The following is a 19,458-nucleotide window of genomic DNA, read 5'->3' on the forward strand; positions in this document are numbered from 1 at the left end:
TCCCCTTTTATAACAGTAAAACATACTTGAGTAGGTATAATGTAAAATTTCAACAATTTTACCTGTCATTATTAGATAATATACAACTAGTCAATCCCAAGCCTCACATTCTAAGCTTTTCTTGCTTTCTTGACTTGCCAGTTGTCATATTCTTTGCGCATAACCTTCAAGTACCCAGCATCGCCTCTGTGCCATGTTGAGTGTAGGATTTTCTTAGAGGTATTATTATTATTGATGCCTTTATCAAATATCAGTCATATTCTTATCAACAACTATCAGAGTAATTACATTGTATGCAAAATTGTGCAGGAATGGATTCCAAAGGCATATATGAGTGGCTTTCAGAAGCTCAGGAATATGCATCTGTTAGATGATGGTGCAAAGAGCACCTGGGATCAAAATATGTCTCATCCCTGTCATGGCTTGTAGTAAAGGAGCACATATCTCAACTAGGGGGTTCTTTGGGCTTGCTTATGATTATTTTCTTGCCTACCACCCATGGTTTAAGGAACCAGGGGAATTTATTTTTGGGGATATGACCTTTCACACCATGATCATCATTCCAAGACCCGTGATTAAGTGACCCAGGCAAGTCACTTAACTCTGATTGCCTAGCAAAATACATCCATCCATCCATACATACATACATACATACACACATAGATACATATATGAATGTTGTGTGCATGTGTGTATGCATGCACACACAGTCACATCCCACCTCCTTGTCATGTCATTATATACCTTTTGGAAATTGTCAAAACAATCCAATTCCTAACTCCAGTCCTTTGCATAGTCAGCTGCTAGTGCCTTCTACATAAAATTAGCTTGTAGGTATTATTTAAATATTTTGTATATACTTATATGTGATCTCTTCCAATGGAATGTAATCTTTTCAAGGGCAGATGCTATTTTATCTATCTTTGTGTCCCCAATATCTAGCATATTGTTGTTTAATAAATGCTTGTTGAAGGATTGATTTTTATGAATTTATGTGAACTAGACACTGTAACATATATCTTCTTGACTGTTTCATATGTATATTTTGAAAAGGAATCCCTCAGTACAGTCAGAATGCTTAAAATCATCAGCAAGTACCTACATTTAGAAGCATCTATATGTCCTTAAGATAACTGAAATTTACAACTGAATTCAACATCTGTGTAAAGGTCAGATGGTAAATAGTAATGTGACTGAATTTGTTCTATTGGGTCTCATGAGGAATCCTGAGATGCAAAAAGTCATATTTGCTATATTTTTAATCATTTATATTATCACTGTCATGAGTAATATGATCATTGTGATCACTACTGTTTCCAGCCAGACTCTGGTCTCTCCAATGTACTTCTTTCTAGCATTCTTGTCTCTGATAGATGTTTTATACCTGTCATCAATGGTCCCCAAAATGCTTATGGATTTGCTCCATATGAAGAAAACCATCTCCTTCAATGCATGCATGACCCAGCTTTTTCTAGAGCATTTTCTTGGAACTTTTGAGATTGTCCTTCTTATAGTAATGGCCTTTGACAGGATGTGGCCATCTGCAAAGCTCTGCACTACACAACAATAATGAATCACCGCCTTTGCTATTGTCTCATTGGATTGGCTTGGACCGTGAGCTTCCTGTATTCAATAGGACAGATTTTCACCATAGTCTGGCTTCCTTTCTGTTGGCCTAATGTTATAGACCACTTTGTGTGTGACATTATTCCCTTGATTCAACTTGCCTGCACAGACACCTTCCTTATCGGTCTACTCGTTGTTGCCAATGCAGGGTTAATTTCACTGATTAGTTTTGTTGTTTTGATGTTCTGCTATGTGATTATCCTGCGTTCCCTGAAAAATTACAGCTCTGCAGGGACATGCAAGTCTCTCTGTACTTGTAGCTCCCACATCACTGTAGTGATCTTGTTCTTTGTCCCCTATATGTTCATGTGTCTATGACTGGTAACTACATTCTCCATGGATAAAACCATAACTGTATTTTACACTCTTGTCACCCCCATGTTAAACCCATTTATCTACACAGTAAGAAATGAAGAGATAAAAAATGCCGTGAAGAAGTTATGGAGTAGAACAGTGACTTCGGATTATAAATTATTCTAAACATCAAGAACTGTGCTAATTTTTATCAGTATTCTTGAAAAGTTTCAAGTTTTCTTTAGAAAAAGATGCAAAAATATTTAAGACCTGAGGTTTTACTTTTTTTTCTTTTTTTATTAATTAATTTTGATTTATCAATAATCACTTACATATGCTTTTGAGTTTAATGTTTCCTCCCCCTTCCTCCCCACCACCCTCCCCAAGACGGCACACAATCTGATTTAGGCTATACATTTACATTTCTATTAAATATATTTTAACATTAGTGATGTTTTAAGTAAAAATTAAAACCAACAGGGGGAACCATCAGAAAGATGAAACAAAACTCAACAGAAGAGAAAAAAAAATAGTAATCCAACTTCCATAGTTTTTTCTTTGGATGTGGATAACATTTTCCATCACAAGGCCTGTTGTATCTTAGATACTTGTATTGCTGGGAAGGGTTAAGTTTATCAATATCAGTCATTGCACAAGGTGACTGTTAGTGTATGCAATGTTCTCTTGGTTCTGCTCACTTTACTCAGCATCAGACCTACAAGTCTTTCTAGGTTTTATTGAACTTAGCCTATTCATCATTTCTTATAGCACAATAGTAATCCATTACATTCATATACTACAACTTGCTCAAACAATCCCCAATTGATAGGCATCCTCTCAATTTCCAATTCTTTGCCACCACAAAAACACCTGCTATAAATATTTTTGTACATATGGGTCCTTTTCCCATTTGTATGATCTCTTTGGGATACAGCCCTAGAAGGGCTATTGCTGGGTCAAAGGGTATGCACATTTTGATAGCCCTTCAGGCATAGTTCCAAATTGCTCTCCAAAATGGTTGGATCATTTCACAACTCCCCCAACAATGCTTTAGTGTTCCAATTTTCCCACATCTTTTCCAACATTCATCATTTTCCTGTTTTGTCATGTTGGCCAATCTGATAGGTGTGATGTGGTACCTCAGGGTTGTTTTGATTTGCATTTCTCTAATCAATAGTGATTTAGAGAATTTTTTCATATGACTAAAATGGTTTTAATTTCTTCATCTGAGAACTATCTGTTCATATCCTTTGATCATTTATCAATTGGGGAATGGCTTGTATACTAATAAATTTGACTTAATTTTCTATATATTTTAGAAATGAGACCCTTATCAGAGACACTGGTTGTAAAAAGTCTTTTCCAATTTTCTACCTTGCTCCTAATTTTAATTGCATTGGCTTTGTTTGTGCAAACACTTTTCAATTTAATGTAATCAAAATTATCCATTTTGCTTTTCGTAATGTTCTCTATTTCCTGTTTGGTCATGAATTCTTCTGTTCTCCACAGATCTGATAGGTAAACTATACCTTCCTCTCCCAGTTTGCTTATAGTATCAGCCTTTATATCTAAATCATGAACCCATTTTGTCTTTATTTGGGTATATCATGTGAGATTTTGGTCTGTGCCTACTTTCTGCCATACTTTTTTCCAGTTTTCTCAGCAGTTAAATCTGAGGCTTTTCCCAAAATAACTATACATGCTTTGTAAACTTTTACCATAATTTTATATGGCAAATTCAAGTTCTTGTTTTCTGATTACTAATAGATACAAATGGAAACATGTACTGGGAAGATACTGATCCATTAACAAATGTTCATGTATTTTGACAATCTTGCACTATGTAAATATAAATTATTATTATTTAAATCAAGTGCCTATTCAACTCTATTTGTTTTCCAAATCAGTGGAATAAATCATACATTTTACTAGATGATAAGTACTATGAAGGTAGAAACAATCTTTCTCTCTTAATTTTTTTTTCATTTTGCCTCGCAACATACTTTGCAAATTTCAGGCATACATAGATACAAACAGTTTATTTTATCTTTACATTGGATAATGTAGGGTAAACTGCTTGATGCTTGGGCTATAGATAATTTTATTTCTGGTAAACTGTCCCAGAATTCAAGAATGTTGTGGATGTCAAAATGCCAAGTATAACTCCAAGATAATGAAAATAATTTGTGAGGATGCAGCATTGGTAATGTGATGTCACTGTAGGTGTTTGTGTGTGTGTGTGTGTGTGTGTGTGCAGGATGCTTGTATAAGCATACACATGACCCATTATTTTCTGTATACTTATGTCTTTGGAAACAGCTGAAAGTCTCCTGGAATCAAGTGTCATGTTAGAATGGAGGAATCAACCTTGAGTAGCCTTTTATTCATTACAATGATATGTGATTCTTTAGAGAGAAGACAGTGCAATGTGAAGACACTTACCTATATATTGCTCTTCCTTGTAAAACATTCTCTCCTGTGATGCAGCTTGTGAGTATAAATTATGGAGGTAGGGAAATAAAAACATGTATCTTCACTTGTAAGATCTGATGAAGAATTGGCTGAGAGGATATTAATGTGACAACTCCAAATTAAAAATCATTCACAGGCAATTCAAGGCAAACTACCTCACTGTTTTTAGCAGCAACAATGTCAGTTCTTGGTTCTAAGATATTCAGGAGTTTTTTTTTTAAGGTAGATCACTTTAACCAGGGTAGGAGATGATCAGGATACACTTTGATTTTCTCTCTTCTCTAGAGAATATGAGAGGCCCTTTCCTACACCCATTTCAGTTTTTAAAAAGTGACACCTACTATTGCATTAAAGTCAATATCATTTCAGTCATTCTTGGCCTGAAAATAGACACATTGGACCGCTGTATTTCTGGAGGATATCATGTGAACATGAAGGTGTATGGTCAGAAAGTAAGGGACATAAAGAACCAGGAACTTTTATGGGGGGAGTGGCAAATAGTGTTGCAGGGAGAAACAGTTTCTAAATCTCCATCGTGGGTCTTTAGAAGTAAATGTTGAAGAATTTAATGGAAAGCCACCTTATCACCAGAGATGAAGGGATGGGAGAGAAACGAGTCAGGGACTCATTGTTTGTATAATTCACGAGTCTGTTCCACACTTATTTCTTTGCACTGTCACCACTTACAATGTTACAATGTCCATTACCATAAAAAAACACGAACCAAGAGTCTAGCACCATGAGCCAGGAAAAGGGCTGCATGTAAGGTCAACGCATACCTCCTAGATCAGAGATTCCCACAGTTATTTGGCCTACTTCCCCCTTTCAAAAATAGTCAGCACCTCCTTGTAAATCTACTTTAACTCTCTAATTTTTTTTAAATGTGCATCATTTCAAAAAAACATTTTTAAATGACACATCATAATGTAAATATGTGGATTTTTTTTCATGCATTGAAATTTAGATGATGCAATATTGTGTCATGCAACCATATAGTATCATATTGTAAACAAGTCATTACATGCACATATTCCAGCAGATGTATGCAAGACTTCCTGACAATGCACAGCATGCTCTTCTGCCAACACTTGCTTATTAAGTCCTATCAGAAGACTTGACCACTGATTGGTTATAACTAGCAATTTATATGTTTATTTAGAAAATAATGTGATCACTACAACTTTAACTCTGTTATACCACAGGTAAAACATGTATAAATGGTTTTGCAAAAGTTTTTCTCTTCTTTCCTTATGCTTCCATTGCCCCCTTATTTTTATTCAATGCCCTCCAATTGCACCTGAGGTTACTACCACCACCTCCCTTCAGTTATTCCAGGCCCCCCTAGAGGGCTACATCTCTCATTTTGGGAGATTTTCTGATCCTCTAGCATGATCTAATGACTAGGCCAAGATAAAATAAACAGATCTTTCTCCAGAATGAAGTTTTCCTTAACATCCAGTTCAAAAATCACTGATCCTGTGACCTCTGTGGTTGGGAAAGGAAATGTAGTCAGGTAAAATTCTATAGTTCTAGAATTCTGAATTTCTCTGATAAAGTTTGATAACTTAGCAAGCCATGAGGCAAAAAATTAGATACTGACACGTTTGACTCTATGCTCATGACCTAGGCCAAAAATCAGTTCCCATATAGTGTACCACAGTGTCTCAAGAATAACATTGTCTATAAAAACACATACATTACATGTGTGCAAGACATATATATGCATGTGCATATGTGCATGTATTTGTATATGTATCTGTAGGTACGTGCACTATGTATGTGCATATGTCCATAAGTGAACATACACAGTAACTCTCTTGATTTATAAAATCATAGATTTAAAATTCAGATATTAGAATCACCCAGTCCAAATTCTTCATTTTGTATATAAGAGATATGAATCCAGAGAAATAACGTATTTCAGTAAAGGTCACATAACTAATATATGGTGAAGTTAGGATTCCAAGAAATGTCTCTTGAATCTCTATGCACCACCTTTTCACTGCATGTACCAGCCTCCTTCCTAAGTTCACAAATAAATGATATAAAATATTTACAAAGTAGATTGAGACTTGGTGCAAAGAAACACTTTCTTTTTTTACATTCTTTTTAAAAATTTATTTTTTTAAATTTTGTCATATTATTTATTTGTAAAATTATGTTAAACATAGAGGGCTTTAAAAACATCATGGCTCAGTGTCCTCTCTAAAAGAATATCTTCTTATGATAACCATAAATAATATTAGGCTTTCATTTTTTTAATTAATTAATTTATGTATTGTTAGTTTTCAACATTAATGTCCACAAGATTTTGAGTTCCAAATTTTCTTTCTACCTCACCCCTCCCCTACTCCAAGACAGCATGCATTCTGAATACCCCTTCCCCTAATCTGCCCTCCCTTCTATCACCCCCTTTTCTATTATCCTCTTCCCCTTCTATTTTCCTGTAGGGCAGGTTAGATTTCTATACCCCATGGCCTTTATATCTTATTTCCCAGTTGCATGTGAAAACAATTTTTGACATTTGTTTTTAAAGCTTTGGATTCCAAATTATCTGTCTTCCTCCTTCCCCACCCACCCTCATTGAGAAGGCAAACAACTTGATACAGGTTATACATGTGTAGTCATGCAAAATACTTCCATAGTAGTCATGTTGTGAAAAAGTAACTTTCTTTTCCTTCACCCTATCCCACTCCCTGTTTATTCTATTATGTCTTTTGACCTTGTGCCTCTTCAGAAGTGTTTGCTTCTGATTATGGCCTCCCCTAAACTGCCCTCTCTTCTATCTGGTGGGCCAGACAGAGGAAGGAGTTAAGTAGGCTAATTGAGTGATCTAGGTGGGCTGGAGCAGGCCAGTTGCCTCAGTTGGAGGCACCAGTGATCTGGACTGCTAAAATGCATGAGAAAATTCAGGGACTGTGTTCCTCCCAAAGACATGGTCTTTTCCTTTTAGGGGTCTAGGTCCCATAACCCCATAATCCCTCCCTCAAACAAAGGGACCAAAATATTTTGGGATGAGGGGCAAAGGTCTCAGCTTCTGAAGCTGCTTCCTGCTGGCTAGGGGCCATCCCTGCTTCAAGGTGTCTTGGGGAGGAGATTAACTGGAAATGAGCACAAGCTGCATCCAGGGGACAACAGGGCGAGGGGAATGGGCTAGTACCTACTGTTTGCTACCAAGTGTAGGCAAATGGCATATGGTCTGGAAGACAAACATCTGACAAGCAAATTCAATATGTAGGGCCCAAATATAGGGAGAATTAAAAGTGATTTGAGAATGAGGGAAAACAAAGAAAGAAAGCAAGAGCACCATTAGAATCATTCACATTTGACATACAGGATTATCTGATCTTGTTACTTTCTCAAAAGTTTCCTCTCTGATTCCAATTCCTTTAGGAGGATCAGATGCTATTGGGATTCAGTCCTATACAAGAAAATATAAGTAGCAACATTCTTGCATGTAAAAGTTTTCCACCCTTGAGTTCGATATTTATGCAAATAAATTTGCCAGAGACTGACTTTTACTCCAATTATAAACAAACAAACAAACAAACAAACAAACAAACAAACAAACTTGGGGAGGATATCTAAATAATGAACTAGGCCCAATATCCATTTTTCTACAGGTTACCTCCCTCTAAAAAAAATTGATTGAACTGAAATTCTCTTCCCTAAACCAAACTGAAGATGTTTCTCATTTAATTTCAGTAATTCATAGCAATATCCAATTACTAAGGTATTTAGGATATAGAGAGAAATATAATTTTAGGCTGAATAGTTCAGATATTAAACACACATTTTATTATCCTAGCCTTAGTCTATGGGATAATAATTCACATGACTATGCAGGCAGGTAGATGACAAACCCAAGTACTAATTTACCCAGTTGTTTAGGACATTAAATGACTACACATTCAGGTCAAAATGACAAGGTCTCCCACAGTTGCATAGTGATCATATCTTTTATTGACCATTTACTCTGATTATAGAACTGCTATAAAAGGATAAAGTAGGAACATAATTATCGATTCCACCTCATAACCAGACTCAGAAATAGCCAGATGGGTAACATTCCTTTCCAAAGGAACACAATGGGGAAACTGAGTCAGGAGGATCCCTTCTTAGACTGAGGCTAAAAACTGTCCTCTCAGCTTTTCTAGATGCAGACCTCCAACTGTATCACATTCTCTCTGAGTAGCTTGTAGCATTTCTCTCAGATAGTGGATTATTGACTATTGATTATGAGTGGATTATTATGATCCAGACAATTCAAAATAAAATCAGTTACAGTCCCAAAGGCTTTTACCTCAAACAAGTTTCCCAAGTTTACCAGGACTTATATCTGAAATTAAAATTTGTCCTGGTGTAAAAGCCAGTTGTTAGAGATCATTTCTATATACTTGCAAATTCTCAGCAAGCCAAGTTCATTGTTAGAAATTCCATAACCCAAACAAGGTCTTTGGCAAGTGTACAAAATAAGAGGAACACCAGAAGAATGGCTTCCTCACCACTCCATTTACCCTCAGAACTGCTGTGGGTAGTGCCTTTTGACTAGCCCTGAGAACTGCTTTGATTTGACAGAACCAATCTGGATAAGACTTTCACCTCATCTCCTCCTTTCCACACACAGTATTCAATCATCAGTTTTTGGTATCATCATTAAAAATAACCCAAATATCTTAGTTAACAACCTTAGAATTTTCATAAGTGAGAGCCAAATTGTTTTAGCTGCAACTCCCTCTTCACCATAGGCTAAGGTGAAAATACCCAGTTTTCTAAGTGAGAGCTATAAGGCATTATAAGACAGGGTTAACAGGGAAACATCTTTTTTTTTAATTGGAGTTAGACTGATGCTTAGATGCAAAAGGGACAGTGAAAGTATATGGATGACATTAAGGAGTGGTAAGTAGTTTGGAGTGGGCCAGGTGCAAACAGAGAAAAGTCTATCAAGTAGAATAATTAGGTGATCTAGATGGGATTAAATTTTATTTCTGAGTAAAGGACTACAGAAGAAGGAACCAAAAGGCCAGATGGATGAAGCAATAACAGAAACTGTTTAGAAGAGGGAGACCACACTAGATGCATGAGAAACTTTAAATCAGTAGGGAATACTGAGAATAAATCACTATAAAAACCATGAATCAAAGAGAGCTTAAAATAAACAGAAAGGGAATATAATGATGAGGATAAAGGAAAGAAAAAAATCTTTTGAAAAATACTGAAAAAATGAAATACTAAAAGAATGAATTAAAGAGCAGAGCAAAAGAGGAAAGAAAAAAATAAGGGAAAAAATGAATTAACTATATTAAAGGAAGGAAGAAAAGGGAGCTAAGCTAAATAGAATACCAAAGCTAGAGAAAGGGGTAATAATCAGGAGATAAATGGGGCTTGCAAAAGAGAGGGGGAAAAAAAGGAATAGAGATACCTTAAAGTGAATTAAACTTAACTGAAAAAAGAAAAAAAAGGCTATGAATAAAAAGTGAAAATAAAATACTAATTCAAAGAAAAAGAAACATACAAAAAATTAGAGGAGTTAAGGCTAACTCTCCTAATTTTAAAATTTTAAATATGAATAGATGAAACAACTTCATGTAAATGTAATTTGCAAAATTCAAATAGATTTGATTTTTTTAAAATGTTGCTTATTACGTTGAAAATTAAGTGGTGCAGTGAATGTAGTAGCAGGCCTGGAGTCAGGAAGATCTGAATTCAAATTGGGCCTCAGGTACTTACTAATTATGGGACACTGGGCAAGTTATTTAACTTCCATTTGACTCAATTTCCTCATCTAAAAAGTGAGGTTAATAATGGGATCTTACTCCCAAGATTATCATGAAGATAAAATGAGATACAGCAGAAAAGCACTTAGCACAGTGTCTGGTACACAGTAAATTCTATAGAAATATTATTGAAATTATTATTATCAAAAGTCAGCTAAAATTGAAAAAAACACATAAAATACAGCTCTAGATAAAATTATTCTGTATATTGTGAATTTAAAATAAACAATAACAACAAAAAAGCATGAGTTAAAAATGTGCTATTAGATAAAGCAAAAAACATTCATGGCATAGAAAGAGATAAAAAAGCAAACTACATTTTGCTGAAATCAATCATATGAAACAAACTGATATTAATATTAAAGTTATATGCTTCAAATACGTGATATCTAAATTTATAAAGAAAAAAATAACTAAACAACAAGAGGAAACATACAATAATCCAATAGTGAAATGATATTTCATTGCCCTTCTTTCAGTTTTGGAACAGTATAAAGGAATATATATAATATATATAACATATATATAACATATATATAATATATATAATTTCTAAGTAAAGACATATATATATGCAAAGGAATTAAGAATTGAAAAGAAAATTACTGGAAAAAGTAGATAGGAAAAACTTATTTTTTTCTTATAAATTAAATATACACATTTCTCAGCACTACAAGAAAATTTTATGAAAAATAACCTTCTATTTTAAAACAAATATAGCAAGCATATGTAAAAAGGTACAAACACATCCTTTGCTAAGAACTTATTTAAAAATAGTTAGCAAATTCTTTTTTTTTTCAAAAAAGAGATCTCATTGGAGACATCTGAATTCTAAAGAATAAGCAGATGAAGGAACAAATTATAAAAAAGTGTAATAAAAAGGAGAGTTGTAGGCTGAATGAGGGAGTTTTTTGGCAGCTCTTTGTACAAAACTACTTTAAATTGTAAAGCCAACAAAATATATAAATAAGGGGAACTATTTTTAATGTTATAAAAAAATAAAATCTAACTAAAAGAAAGAGGAAGGACAGCTAGTTGGTGCAGTGGATAGAGTGATGGGTCCGAAGTCAGGAAGACAGATCTTGAGTTCAGAATTGGTCTCAGACACTTACTAGCTTTGTGACCCTGGACAAGTCATTTAATCCTATTTGACTCAATTTCTCATCTGTAAAATGAGATGGAGAAGGAAATAGCAAACTACTTCAGTATCTTTTCCAAGAAAAGCTCAAATGAGATCACAAACAGCTGAACACAACTGAAATGATTGAACAAGAAAATCAAGAGGAAGCATTATACTCAATTGGGGAAAAAACAAACAAACAAACAAACAAACAACAACAACAACAAAATCTTTCCCAATAAATACAAAGTAAAGCAGGGATGCATATCCTCTCCAATATTATTTAGTTCTAGAAATTCTAGAAAAAGCAATAAGATTGAATCAAAGTAAAGGCTTTAAAATAGGTAAAGAGGGTATAAAATTATACATATTCGATGATCATAAGATGGGTTACATAGAAAAATCTAGAGAATAAGCAAAGGTTCAAATTGCAACACCTTATAGCTTCAACACAATTACAGCCTACAATATAAAAACTTTAAAAATAGCATTTTATATTGATAATACTATCTAAAAGATAATAATAAAAGAGAAATGCTTTTCCAGATAATTACAAAATATAAAATAACAAATTAACAACTCTCATTTAAATAAGAAAATGAAAATACTATCAAAGGAGAGATTAATAAAATTTAAAGTTTAAAAAATGAATAAACAAAACTAGGAACTAGGTATGTCAAAAAAGACAATATAATAGAAAAATAGATAATTTAATTAAAAAAGGAAAAAAAAGAAACACATTATCACTATTAATAATTAAACAGGCAAATTTACCATAGATGAAGATAGAATCCATGCACTTATTAGTAGTTACTTTAACCAATTATATTCCAGTAAAATTGATAATCTAAGTGAAATGGATGAATATTTACAAATAAAATATAAATTGCCCAGATAAACAGAAGAAATGGAATACATAACACTATCTTAGGAAAAAAATGAACAAGTCATAAATAAGCTCCATAAGGAATAATCCCTATGACTAAATGGATTTACAAGTTAATTTTGCCAAACATTTAAGGAACAATTAATCCCTGCACTATATTACTATTTTTTTAAATAAAGGAGTTCTACCAAATGACACAAACAGGCTATTGATGTCTAAACCAGAAAGAGAAAAATGTAGAGAAAGAAAATTATAGGCCAATTTCTCTAATTAATACTAATGCAAATTTTTTTTAAAAAGAAAACTAGGAAAGAGATTATAGCAATGTATCATACTGGTTATTTGCTATTACCAGGTGGTATTTATACCAAAAATATAGGAGTGGTTCAATATTATGAAAATCATAAGCATAAGTAACCATGTAAAAAATCATTATATTAATAGATATGGAAAAAAAATTTTGACAAAATACAACACCCATTCCTATTAAAATCACTAGAAAGCATAGGGATTAATGGAGCCTCTCTTAAAATGATAGGTAGTATTTATCTAATATCAAAAGTAAACATTATCTGTAATGGGGACAAACCAAAAGCTTTCTTAGTAATGTGAGGGGTGAAGCAAAAATATTCATGATCAGCATCAGTATTATTAAACAGTGTATCAGAAATGCTATCTTTAGCAATAAGACAGGAAAAAAGAAATTGAAGGAATAAGAATAAGTAATGAGGAAAGAAAACAATCACTCTTTACACATGATATGATGTTATTCTTAGAGAACAATATAGGATCAATAAAAAATAGTTAAAACAATCATCAACTTTAGCAAAGTTGTGAGATATAAAATAAACCCACATAAATCATCAGTATTCCAAATCCATCATGAAGGGATAAAAATTCCATTTAAAATCACTGCAAACAATATAAAATTGTCTACTTGCCAAGACAAATCCAGCGGCCATATGAAACAATTATGAAACACTATTCACACAGATAAAGGCATATCTTTACAATTGGTGAAAAAATAATTGTTGTTCATGGGTAGGCTTAGTCGATATAATAAAAATGAAAATTTTGCCTAAAATAATTCATTGTCATACCAAACTAACAAATAATTATTTTATAGAGTTAAAAAAATCAAGAAGAACAAAAGGTCAAGACTATCAGAGAATCAATAAAAAAAATGAAGGAAGGTGGCCTAGCAATATTGGATGTCAACCATATTACAGAATGGCAGTCATGAAAGAATCTGGTACTGGCTAAAAAAAAAAATAAAGTATTGGGCTAATACTATAGATTAATTACACAATACAGGGCACTAAATGACTATAGGAATCCAATGTTTGACAAATTAAAACATGCAAATTTGAGAGGCAATAGTTTACAATTTGCCAAAAATTGCTGGCAAAACTGCAAAGCAGAAATTAGGCATAGATCAACATCTCTCATCATATATCAAGATAAGGTCAAAATAGGTACATAATTTATACATAAAAGGTAATATCATAAACAAATTAAGGAAGCACAGAAAATTTAACCTGTCAGATCTATGGACAAGTGAAGAGCTTATGACCAAAGAGGAGATAGAAACAAACATTATGAGATATAAAATGGATAATTTCAATTAAATCAAATTGAAAAGTTGTTGCACAAACAAAATTAATGCAGCCAAAACTAGTAGGTAAACAGGAAATGGAGGAAAATTTACAAGCAAGTTTATCTGATAAAAGGCTCATTTCTCAAAGATTTAGAGAGCTGGGCCAAAAAATGAGAGCTATTCCCTAGTTGATAAATGGTCAACAAATATGAAGACACAGTTTTCAGGAGAAGACATCAAAGTTATTGATAGTCACATAAAAAATGTTCTAAAACACTATTACTTAGAGAAATCCATCTTATAGAACTCTAAGATACCACTTCATACCTATCATATTGCCTATCATGATAGGAAAGGAAAAAAGACAAGTAATGGAGGGCATGTATAAAAAAATAGGGACAATAATGCGCTGTTGGTAGAGTTGTGAGCTAATGCAGCCATTCCAGAGGGCAATTTGGAACCATGCCCAAAGGACTATAAAACCATACAGATCCTTTGATACAGTAATACTAGGTCTGTATCTTAAAGTGCCAGCAACTGGCAGACGAGCAGTGCAGAAAAATGAGAAAAAATAAAAAGCCAGGCTAGATGAGTCAAGGGTGATCAGCCACAGGACTTTTATTTCTAGAAAGGCTTAACCTTTATACATAAATGTGCAATGATGATTTACAGTATCCAAAGAGCAAGAGCTAAAGATACAAAGTTCTCACAAGATAAGACACCTGGGGAGCATAGCTTCAGGGTGAAAGTTAATTGTCTAGTCTAAACCTTCTTTGTTTACTTGTGACTATGTACTTTCCCAGGAGACTCTGCAAATGTTTACTCAGCAGCAAAGCAAGTTCAGCGTACAGTCAAGGATAGATGATCCAGAGAAGGTCTTTGCCTTTACCCATACTGACCACCAATAGTTAGAGATTTTCCAGGTAGATCTCATCCCCAACATCCCCCCCTTTTTTGTTTGCTAGCTTGAGTTCCATTAACTGATTCATCATGGGCTTAATCATAAAAGAAAACATTTTGAATATAAAAGGATAGCATAGACACAAACATAAAAGAATTACAATATATGGCAAAACATGTAGAAGCAATGATATACCTTGGAAAGGGGACAATCCTTGTATTTATATAAAATATTTTCAGCAATTTTATTAGGATCAGTTCTGGGTCGGGGACTATTTTTAATAGTGAGGGTAAGGGAATGAAAAGTATCAATATTAAGACTAATGTTAGAACTATGCCATGCCCCCTGCAGCCTTGATCACACTTTGTCTCAAGTCATATCAGGATTGGAACTATTGTAAGGTAAAGAAGTGACACAAATATAGGTATATCGATAATCACAATGTAGTGAAAGGTGTGTTTTTAATGTTTCAAGCTCATCCCCTAAATATAGCACAGATTGCTGTAACAGATTAGCTTTATGTGATAAATCCCTGTCAATAGCTTCTTGGGCTTATAAGGCTAAGCTAAAATTTTTGGCAAGCTCATTTACAAATTATGTGTCTTGTATTTCTGACTGCAATGCAATAGAGGACAGGGTAGATGTAATAATTAAAGAAGCAACAGAAATCAATCCAGAAATGAGGAACCCAACAAATCTTTTTGACCTGTGCAGTGATGATGAGATGAGTTGGAGGACATGTTCCTCAGAAGATTGGAACCATTCATGAGAAAGGTTAGTGGGAAAAACAGCAAAGGATGGTTGCTCAATCAATACAACAATTTTGTCATTTTGATCAATACATTACTTGATAATACAATTAAGACAAGTTACATTCCATTCTAAAGTACTGGATTGTGTCAAGTTCACAAATCCAGGTTCTAAACTATTGGAGAAGGAGGAAGCTATCATAAATGCTTGTGGGGGTTTTATATAAGCTTTCACAAAAGTTTGACCAACTTGATAAGGATAGTGCATTATTACAGTTCCATGAAAGTTCTTATGATCTATTTTATCGAGGGTGACAAAAGCCCTCCAGAGCCCTCTGAGCTCAATGTTAGTGTATGGAATTTGGACAATTTCTTCTGGGAACCCTCCTCCCTTAGAAGGAATAGTATGAGTCTGATTATCATGTCCCCCCCTCCCCCAACTGAGTAGAAAGCTCGGTCTGCACCGAGTGTGATTGCAAATGGTGATCTTTTCAGGCCAGGGAAGATGACAGGGAATCCATGGGGGAAATTTTATGTTTGTTTTAGACTTATCTTTGTACCAAAAATGAGTATAACTTGGACAAGGAGGTACATTACGATACTTAGTAAAATTTCTAGTAGTTGGCCCATTGGCAGGAAGTTTGGATGTATAAAAAAAAATTCACCAGAACCACTCAATACATAAATACAATCATGTGCCCAAGTCATTTCTGATTGTAATAAGATACAAGGTTCAGTATTATTATTATTTCTCAATTCTTTAGAGAAGCAAATGGGCCTTCTAGTGGCTAAAAATTTAAGGGTAACAGTTTGATTAGAGGGATCCTTAAGAAACGGATATTCTAATCCCCCCAGTATTTTAATATTATTAGTATAAATGACACAAATATTATCTTCATAAGTCAACACCTGCAAACAAGGAGGGAAAGGAAAATAAGTCCAGTGCTGGTCACAATGTCCATATGATGGCCAGGTAGAGAGCAGGGCAGTTATTGCAATGAAAACAAACTCTGGGGTCTGGGGCTTCCCCTGAGCATGTACTAATGCCATGGCTTTAGAGGAAAGAGTTTTTATTTGACCCCAAGTAGGAAGCTGCAATTAAGGCTGTGTAACTTTTCTTCGTTTAGGCTGTCTTTTCCTTCTCTTCATAGTTTGCTTCTGTTTCTGCTGCAGGTTCAACTCCTTCGTCTGGGCGGTGAGTAGTAAACAGGCTCGAACGTTTTTCTCTGGAATCCAGACAGGCTTATCAAAGGTTTCTGGAAAGACACAAGCTTACCTTGCCCCCAGGTTAATAATGGATCTGGACCTTCCCACTTCCCTGTAAGTGGGTCCTTCCACATAACTCTGGCTTCAGGAAACTTGTGTTTTTGAAAGTGTTTTTCTGCAGGTGTAATCCCATCTTTATTGACATTCAAAAACTTTAAGGTATATAAAACCCGGGCTAATTGTCTGGAAGGGGTAGTAGTTCACACTCCCCTTTTTTGTTTATTTAAGTAAGTTTTGATGTCTTTATTTTTTTGTTCCACTAAGGCTTGTCTTGTAGGATTATATGGTATTCCTGTAATTAAAGTAATATTATAAAATGAACAAAAAGAAGAAAAATAAGAACTGAAATAAACAGGAGAATTAAGTTTTTAATTGTTTTGGAATGCCCAAACAAGCAAAAGAGAGAAGCATATGATTAATAACATGTTTGGTAGCTTCTTCAGACTGAAGGGAAGCAAAGGTGAATGAAGAATAAGTATCTACTGTAACATGTACATAAGGCAATTTCGCAAAAGAGGATATGTGAGTTACGTCCATTTGCCAGACATGGTTGGGTTGTAAACCCCGAGGATTTATGGTAGTAATGGAAGGAGTTGAATATATAACACATTGAGAACAGCTTTTAACTATTTGCCTGGCTTGCTGTCTAGTAATATGAAATTGTTGGTGGAGTGTGTTAGCATTTTATGAAACTGAGTATGGGCATCAATAGCCTTTTGAATTTTGAGGGGCAATAGAATTGGAAAAAATTGTAATTGATAATCAATTTTTGCATTACTAGTGCTTAAGGGTCCAGGAAGATTAGAATGAGCTCTAATATGAGTGATATAAATAGGGTTATTATGGGAACAAAGTAGTGATTGTAGTTGCTGAAACAAAGAATACAAATCAGGTGCTAGGACATGTTTAAGTTTTGTGGTCTCAATATTTTGGCACATATGTATGAAGTATTTACTATCAGATATAATATTGAGAGGGTCAGAAATATCCTGTAATAACAGTATAATAGCAGACAGTAAAAGGTGTCTGAATTATGAGTTGTTGGTAAAATGAAATATAATATCTGGAAAAATCCGAGGGTATTTTGAAAAGAAAGTAATAATTTCAAAGATGGGGGATGATTGTCTAGTTTCCCAGTGTAAACCGTAATGGCTACTTGCCATTCTTCTGAAGAGTCAATTAGAAAATTCAGTTGTTGTTTATTGTATAGTTGATGAATAATAAAAAGTAGATTGCCAGAAAGTAAAAGATATTGTTTATGTAAGCGTTGTATTAAAATTGCAACCATACTAGTATATATAGTTAGTGAATTAGGGAATTGATGGGGAAGGTGTATCCACTTTAGGGTTCCAGAATTTTGAAATAATGCCCCAGTAGGGGAAACAGGAGTATCTAATATGACCCCTTGTACTTCTTCATTGGGGTTAATTTGAGTAAGCTGAGGCTCAGAAATTTTTCATTCTACTAATTGGAGTTCTTTTTTCACTTCAGAAGTGAGATAATGGGGAGGGGAGGAAGGGGGAGGGGGGAAGTAAGGGAAAGGTCTTCTCTAAGGGTAGCAAAAAGGTTAGAAAGCTGTTCAGTTGTTATAGATAAGGAAGGTCGGAGCCAATTGATGTCTTCTAAGCAAGGGAATAATTCCCTATTGAGAAACAGGGTGTTGAGATAGAAAAATTTTCCCATAAAGGAGCGGCCGGTACAAAAAGGGGTGACAAAAACATCTGAGGTGGTCACATTAGGGAGGGGGTTTCTTGAAAAAATTGCCTTAAACAAAAGAGGTTCTAACTTTAACCTCACAACTGAATAGATACACAATCTTGTTTTACAAACTTGTTTATCCTTCTCCAATTATATTTCAGAAATTGAATCTTTTACATATGATAAATTCAAATACTGATTTTATTATTACTTAGGCCATGGGATGACTACAAATTCAGATCAAAAACAGCAAGATCTCATATACTTTCATTGTGTTGTCTTTTACTAACCACTTACTCTGATTAGAGAAATCTACTATAAAAGGAAAAGGCAGGGACATGTGACATACCAAATATGACAAGATAGAATATCCTTAGCTCTGTTTGAATTTAGATAAGAGTCTCAGTTCTCCAATCAGGCAGTATCAATTTCACATCATAGCCAGACTCAGGAAGTCAGGTGGGAAACATTCCTTCTCAAAAGAACATAATAGGGAAACTGAGCCAGGAGGATTCCATCCTAGATTGAGGCTAAGATTGTCCTCATGGCATTTTCTCAGACATAGACCTCCACCTGTTAACAGTACAGGATCATATTCTCTCTGAGTATCTTGTGGCGTTTCTCTCAGATATTGATTTAATGCAGACTACTATACCTAAATTCAAACTCAAAACAAAATTAGTTATAGTCCCAAAAGGTTTTTACCTCAAACAGCAAGTTTTGCTAATTACAGCTTAAAGGCAGATAATGTTAATTTTACTCCCATGGAGTTGCAATAAGCAATAAAGATTTACCAGGACTCACATACATAAGAGATTTCACTTAACATCTTTCCTTCTCAAATTTAAACTTATCCTGGTATAAAAGCCAATCATTAGAAATCAATTCTATACACTTGAAAATTCTCAGCAAGCTAAGTTCATTGTTTAGGAACTGCATAATCCAAACAAGTTCTTTTCTCAGGGCAGATGACCTTGCCCACAGAGATGGTTTCTAAGGGGAATTTGGCAAGTTTACAAAATAAGGGGAATTGCTCTGTACCCCAGGGAGGGGCTGATCTTGGTACCCCTGC

General features: G+C 34.3%; 1 pseudogene; it reads left to right on the forward strand.

Annotated features, from left to right (window-relative positions):
- Window positions 1-1,174: 1,174 nt before the first annotated feature.
- Window positions 1,175-2,106, forward strand: LOC114051829 (annotated as a pseudogene).
- Window positions 2,107-19,458: the final 17,352 nt, after the last annotated feature.

This window comes from Vombatus ursinus, unplaced genomic scaffold (assembly GCF_900497805.2).
Source record: "Vombatus ursinus unplaced genomic scaffold, bare-nosed wombat genome assembly UNPS02014806.1, whole genome shotgun sequence".
Classification (NCBI taxonomy): Eukaryota; Metazoa; Chordata; class Mammalia; order Diprotodontia; family Vombatidae; genus Vombatus; species Vombatus ursinus.